Raw genomic sequence first — 7,022 nt, 5'->3', positions numbered from 1 at the left:
CTTGTTCTCCAATTTATTAAAATTACATCTCTCCCGTTGCACCGACCTTCTTTAAAGGTTCCCGCGGCAGGTTGAACTCGCATCACGTATCTTCCCTCTTCCTTCCACCCCCTGTTCCCTTTCTCTTTCTATCGGACGGGAAGAGCGGGAACGCTTAAAACGCGCGAATCACGCGAGCGCCTCACGATTTGCGAAACATCACGTGAAAATCACCGATCCGATCTCCGTGCGCGCGGTGCACCGTGGGGGTAACGATTAAATCGACAGGATATACTTTATTGGCTATTCCGTTATTACAGGCTGTAGTTGGCGGGGAAATAGTCACTATGGATCGATGAACTCCATTGTAACAACGCACCTTCGAATTGCATCGGAAACGCTTCTGTATTGCGTCCACCGTATAACCTATCATCGTGTGTTTAGGGTAAATCAGTGGATCGGAAGTTACGTTTCTATGTTTCTCGCCTGTCAGTATAACACTGTGCAAGAGATACAGCAAGATCCTAAAATCATTCGAGTACAAGTAGCGTAAAATGGTCGTTTAAATTTCAATAAATTAACTATTCATACGTTAATTGTACGCGGTCAGGATTAAGGGGTACGGCGATGGAGAAGATTTTGTTAGCTAGATGTTGAGTAAATAATCGAAGATGATAATTTTATAAATGTTTCGTATTTATGATGATGGAAAAGATTTAATTTGAGTTACGTTACGTTTGAATAAGATAGACTTTTCCAAGAGTGGAGGATTTGTAGAGATAGTGGACGTAATAGTAGTATGATTTAATACTTGATGTGTCTTTTTTTTCTTTGACATATAGGTCACTGTGGGGAGTAATATTGATCTAGATATAACTACCTTTTCTGAGAAGTACGTATATGCTTATGGGAACTATGTTTGGTTAATCAATAGAGCCATTCTTTTGAGAAATTGAATCTAGAAGAATTCGACGATACTTTGCCTTGTTTCAATAGTACATCATTTTAAAGAAACGCCTGCGATTATAGTATATAATTGCACATAGGTATATGCAAAATTGCATTTTCAAATAATTAAATAAAAAATATAGGAATGTATCAATGGGAAGAATATTTGTTAAAGATCTTTCCTTTCTAATCAAATTCGTCCAACAACCCCATTCTCGTCAAACATAAAATGAACGGTGCCTTTCTCAAAGAAACAAGAAGAAAATTGCTGTCGTTCTAAAGTTCTTCTCCATTGCTAAATTACCGTTCGTGTTTCTAGTTACACTCCAATTATTCGATTGTAAGAAGCAAGCAATCCCTCCATCCAAGGGCTAGATATAGTTTCTCGAGTAGTTCTCTTCAATACCGTTATATCGATGAACTCTTTTTGAATAAAGTTCACATTTATAAAGCAAACACAATAAAATACGACAGGACAATTGTAATCGATAAATAACATTTTATTAGGATATTATAAGAAGCTAAGATATCGAGTTCTAATTGTGAATATCAAGCGCTCGTCGTTTGAGGAGATTACCAATATTTTCTTCCTTAACAATATCAATTACGAAGTTTCGATACCGTTTATGACATTAAGATCTCTTGATAAAGTTGTATCGTTAAAATCTTACTGTTCCTAGGGAAAATATATAGTTAATATATATATAGTTAAATATATGTCGGAGATGAAAGGACACCGGAATCTTGGGATAGCCCCGCAACATTGCAATCAAAAGTCTACTATAACTGTAACTAAACTATTGTAGTTATTCAATCCGATTGTAATTGTTCGAGATTAGTGACGGTGAGCTTTGGCTCGAGGTGACAGTCTGTCGCCCAACGTAGCCGCGGTCAAGGGATGAACGCTTTGCCTAACAAAGGTATGGAGTAATTCTATAGCTCTCCTTAAAAGAAATATTCGTGGCGACACGCGACAGTAAACATTCCAACGGTTTCTGTCCCGTGACTCGCCACACGCAGACCCTATTCTTCGAGTAAGATGATTGCCAGATGTCGATGCGTCTCCGCAGTACATATTCGGCTAGCCCGAGGGCCCGTTATAAATCTTAAGGTTTAGTTAACTAAAGTCCTTCAAACAGACAAACAGTCTTTGTCCCAACTACGGGAAGATAGTGGAGACATATTTTTCAACGAGCGGCGTCTCCCACTAGCAACTTTCCCTCGAGGGCGGCTAGCATCTTTTTCTAACCACCGATATGGAGATTGACCAATTAGCAGCAACGTCAATTTCCCTTACTTCCTAAACGAAGGCTTTCCTCGACGAATCCGATGATCTCGTGTCCTTAGACACACCCCATTATAGTTTTCCTCTGTGGCATCATCGGGACGGGACGGGCATTCTTTTACGCGCTCCCGTCGACCAAAGAGTAACGTCTTTACGCTCAGCAATTATTTTTACGAATCAGACTTAGATTCAGCGAGAACGCCCATCTGTCGTCCCGTTGGCCGCGGATTCATTATCGAACCGGAGACCACTGTCACTAGTGTCGCGGACGTCTCACCGCCGTGGTAGATTGTCAAACCTGTGTTATTCATACCTGTGTCAATAAATCGTATCTTCGTTACACCGCAACGATGGCTACCTTCAATGAAGACTCCTCAAACACCGACAACCCTATCCCCAATGTCATTCCGACATATATATCCACCGAAAATGCGCTCTTGTAGACAAACGCTCGATTCGCGTCATAGCTTTTAAAGCTTGTCGCATCTCAATCCGTTGGAAAAAGTTTTTCCTGTAGCATATTTTATTTTTACGAACCAACAAGGTCTTTGTTTATTTCCTTCTGCTTTTGCTCCAATTTCCCCATTGTTTTTTCAAGGATAGTATTTCAGAGCCACTAGTCAAGTTTATTGTAACAATAAACTTACGTTTCGGAAACATTTTGTGCTGTGAAACAGAATACACTAAAGTTTGAAGGTCACATCGATTTTCGAAAGTTTATAAATGGAGGTGTATGACAGTATCACCAGCTGTTGCTGTCCAAGTAACTCCAACATCGAAATACTACAACGATTCCAATCGAAAACGCTAAGAGCCTTAATAGACGCACCTTGGTATGTTACCAACGAAACCATCCATCGCGACCTCAAGATACCTACAGTCAAAGAGGAAATAGCAAAATATAGCGACAGATATAGCAAAAGAGTCAACAAACACCGAAACCCCCTAATCACTGGACTACTCGATACGACGGACCAGATTCGCAGGCTGAAGAGGCACTACCCGCTAGACCTAAACGTTAGATTCATTTAATTATCCAAATTAAGCTAATGCACTTACTTATAATACTTATAAATTATACCTATCTATAATAAGTATTAACTTATTGTAAATAAACAGCCATGTCACTGCGCCACGCCAGAAAAATTACTGAAAATTCTCAACGCGAGAATTGATTGTAATTCCAACAAATAAATAAATAAAAAAAAAAGCTGTTGCTGTCCCCAAGCGCCAAAATACGTTCTGACTACTATTTTATGTATCTCACAGAAGTATGTCTTCATTCATCATCTCCCATGCCATCCACCAACGTGTTCTTAACATGTTATCTCCTAGTAAAATATTGATATTGAGTCAGATATCCAACTGAATAATCTTTTCGGTGTCTACTATAAGACATTTAAAACCAAGGCTCGTACACACGTGTGCTTATACGTCAGATGTAATACTTAACACGAAACCTGCTTATATTAATATTAAATTTATGCATAGTAGGATGTTCGACCTTTGTAAAAATGAAATTATAATACATACAGTTTCACCGTGGAAAAGTGAATCTTTCTAGCATGTCCACGCAAATGCAGGGGAGGGGAGGACTGTGCATGCACCAAACAACTTTACGTTCGTAATTTTTCACACAAATGTACAACTGTAGGGAAATAATTATCTCTGATTTTTCGGATGTTAGGAATCGACAATATCGCATAACGGAATGCTGTGTTCTACGTATTCTATTTTTGTTACGAAAGTGGTACAAACGAAGTCCACGTAAGAATAGTATAACAAAATCGGTTGAGGTTAGGTTATCGTGCAGATATCGCGGCTTTTGCATTGGAAATCACGCAACTGCCAGTCTCGTCGTTCCTTGTAAACGAAAGAAAGGTATTGTAATCGGTCGGAATTAACATAAAACTCGTCGCATGCGACCATATGGCCTGAATGTTGAATAAACGAGAGTAGAGCGCGAGCTATGTGATTCTAACCGTTTAGGCGGAAACTAATGATTGTAACCAGAGCCGAGATATATGCCAATATTACTTTGCTCGACAAAGCGTATAAGATGAGGAGAGAATCGCGATAAGGTAGAACAAGAGACAGATATTCTCTACGTAAAGCAAGTCTGTCAACTAGATTGAAATCCTATAGCTATAACTACAGTGAATCCATATTCTGGCGAATTGTCTTTTCACAAATGAAGCTTCTGAAGAACGGAATTGATACAATAACTACTGTTCATTCATAACTACTGTTGTAAGAATCTATATATTTGTCTATCTATATCTATATATATCGATCTATATATATTTGTCAGAATGTCATTTTATCAAAAAACCCATCCTCTGTAATCATAGTTTAACGAAGCATAATTAATAGAAGAGGTAGAGCGTTAAGTGGAGATGATTTAATCACAGTTAAGTAGATAAATCTCTATATTAGTCTCTTTAATTAAAATGTCCTACGTTTTATTTGCGTCATTTTTTTTCTTCATCCAATTTAAAATGTTTAAATAACAATAGCCTATACAATATAATTTTATGTAAAAAAATTGATTATACCATGTTTATTACAGATATTTAACATTTTTGTGTACATACAAAATTTAGATTATACCTCGCTTGAGAACAAAAATTCTATTTGTTTTCCTAACATGTACTAATAATTATTGATCAAACTAGAAAAAGCTGGAGGAGATTACTTAGGAAGATTACTTAGCATCTTATATTCCTGGCAAGAGAAAATGAAAAATTCATTTCTTCTCTTTGCTTCCCTGTTCCTTCTTTCCTCCTTTTTCCCTTTTTACATCGCGTTGTTTTACATCGCAATTTACATTTATTTGTAAAGTTTGAATCTTCTCGATATTGAAGATGTTGAAGCTGCAAGTATGTATTTCATTTTAATCCATTCGAGACCGAGATTTAATTGTAAGACGATACCTAGGTGTCGGTACGATCTGAATGTTTAGTTAGAATGATTCTGTGTTTTACTCTCTCCAGGGTATCCTTTTCATACTTTGATTTTAAATCGATGACAATCTTAAATAGTATGCCTCATATTTTTAAAATATAAAATTATATACTATGTTATTCTATAATGTATTATGTACAGTCATATATATATATATATATATATAATAATTCTATATTGAAAAAAATATGAAATTAACATGATATATACATTACTACATAAGTTATATATAAAATATGTATACTATACCCTTGCCTAATGACTGATATGAATTTCTTTCGGTCTCGAATGCGTTAAAAGAGAGCGCAAAGAAGGCGAAATTACTTATTGTAATTAGTAAAACGACCTGAGAGGCAGACAGATACAAGAAAGAAGGAATATTATATTAGCGGCATTATCATGTTTTTGCTCTCTTTAAGTCTTTCATCGAGACAGACAATCTACAGGTATTAATCGACCAATTTCTCCAAGCTGATAACTTCGAATTGATGTTTATATATAAGAAGTGTTATGTGTTAATCTGTCTAAATGTTTAAAAGGTGTTATAAATTAAATGTTGTTAAACGATACGTAATTGCCTTTTGATCGTAAATTTTACTATCAAGGGGTCTTTTATGTATGCGTAATCATTGTGAATTATAACAATTTATGTGATCGATATTAAAGGTGTTTAAAAGCATGTATTTTTTTCTATATTATTATTCTCCTATATTATTATCCTATATTATTATAATATCCAATTACATGTTGATACACAAGATATACAGATTATTATTTATAACGTTTTGGTTTTCTTAATTGAGTCATTCATTCAGTACAAATGATAAGAAATTAGTAATAATTCACAAAAAAAGGATATCGTAGTAGAAATATTATAAAAAAACATTTTCTGTTTTAGTGTAGAGTTACTCCTTCTTACAGACAGTGTCGTACAAATCTGTACGTCTCTGAGAAAATGTAGGTATCTGAGCCCTTACTTCCTCAACAACTTTTAGATCTGATAGAAAAAAGAAACATACGAAGTAATAAGTAATGCTTACTAATAAATTCAACAAATACAGAGGAAGATGGCTAAATCGATAAATTAACGAGACTAAAAATTAATTACATCATAGATCTCTCGCTTTTAATTTTAAGCTGTAAATTACCGATATCGGTGACTGCCATATTCTCTTGAGTTTCCAAATCGTAAAGAATCTTTCCCCAGGGATTGGTCAACTGTGTATGTCCCCATGCGACGTAACTTGCTTAAGGAACACGAGCCGGTGATATGCAGGCAACGTATAATTGATTATCATTCCGCTGGATATATCAGCATTTGGCAACCTAACCCAGAGAAGCAGGAAATATGAAGCCACCGAATACCAATTAACTTCGTAGTTGCACGGTTCACATTCCATCATTTCTGAATATGCGAGGACAGTCCTCTTATTGTGCTTTTAATTCTTTTATTTGTTTCATTTTCAGCAAATATACTGGTTTTTTTAAATTAAGCTTCTTTTTATACAGAGTTACAGATTATATTAATTTTATATAGAATATATTTAAGAAAGATATTTAATTTTTTGCTAGTTAAGTATTGATCGATTAAGTTACTGTACCTTTGTTCCGATAAATGCGTGCCATTTCCTCGAATCTAATATCATAGCAAATGCCAATACCTATTTTGCAGCCCTTCACATCGAACGTCGTTAGGGAGTTACCAGGACTGAGTGAATCACTCTCTCGAAAAGTAATCTTATTAGGAATGTCGATGTCGAATAGATGTACCTAATAACAGAAAAATGTGGTCGCTAATTCTATTGCTGCAACTTTTGTAATTTAATATCAAAGTTACCAACTCCTA

At 35.7% G+C, this 7,022-nt stretch overlaps 1 long non-coding RNA gene across 1 annotated transcript; it reads right to left on the bottom strand.

The window, feature by feature from the left end:
• Positions 1-5,836: 5,836 nt before the first annotated feature.
• LOC126875888 (uncharacterized) lies at positions 5,837-6,472 on the bottom strand. The gene is made up of 2 exons (XR_007693744.1): positions 6,325-6,472; positions 5,837-6,173 (listed from the first exon to the last, which is right to left on the bottom strand). It is a non-coding gene; the product is annotated as an uncharacterized LOC126875888 (long non-coding RNA).
• Positions 6,473-7,022: the final 550 nt, after the last annotated feature.

Source organism: Bombus huntii, unplaced genomic scaffold, assembly GCF_024542735.1.
Source record: "Bombus huntii isolate Logan2020A unplaced genomic scaffold, iyBomHunt1.1 ctg00000059.1, whole genome shotgun sequence".
In the NCBI taxonomy this organism is placed as follows: Eukaryota; Metazoa; Arthropoda; class Insecta; order Hymenoptera; family Apidae; genus Bombus; species Bombus huntii.
The sequence above is the reverse complement of the archived record's forward strand: the minus strand, read 5'-3'. Positions and strand labels throughout refer to the sequence as shown.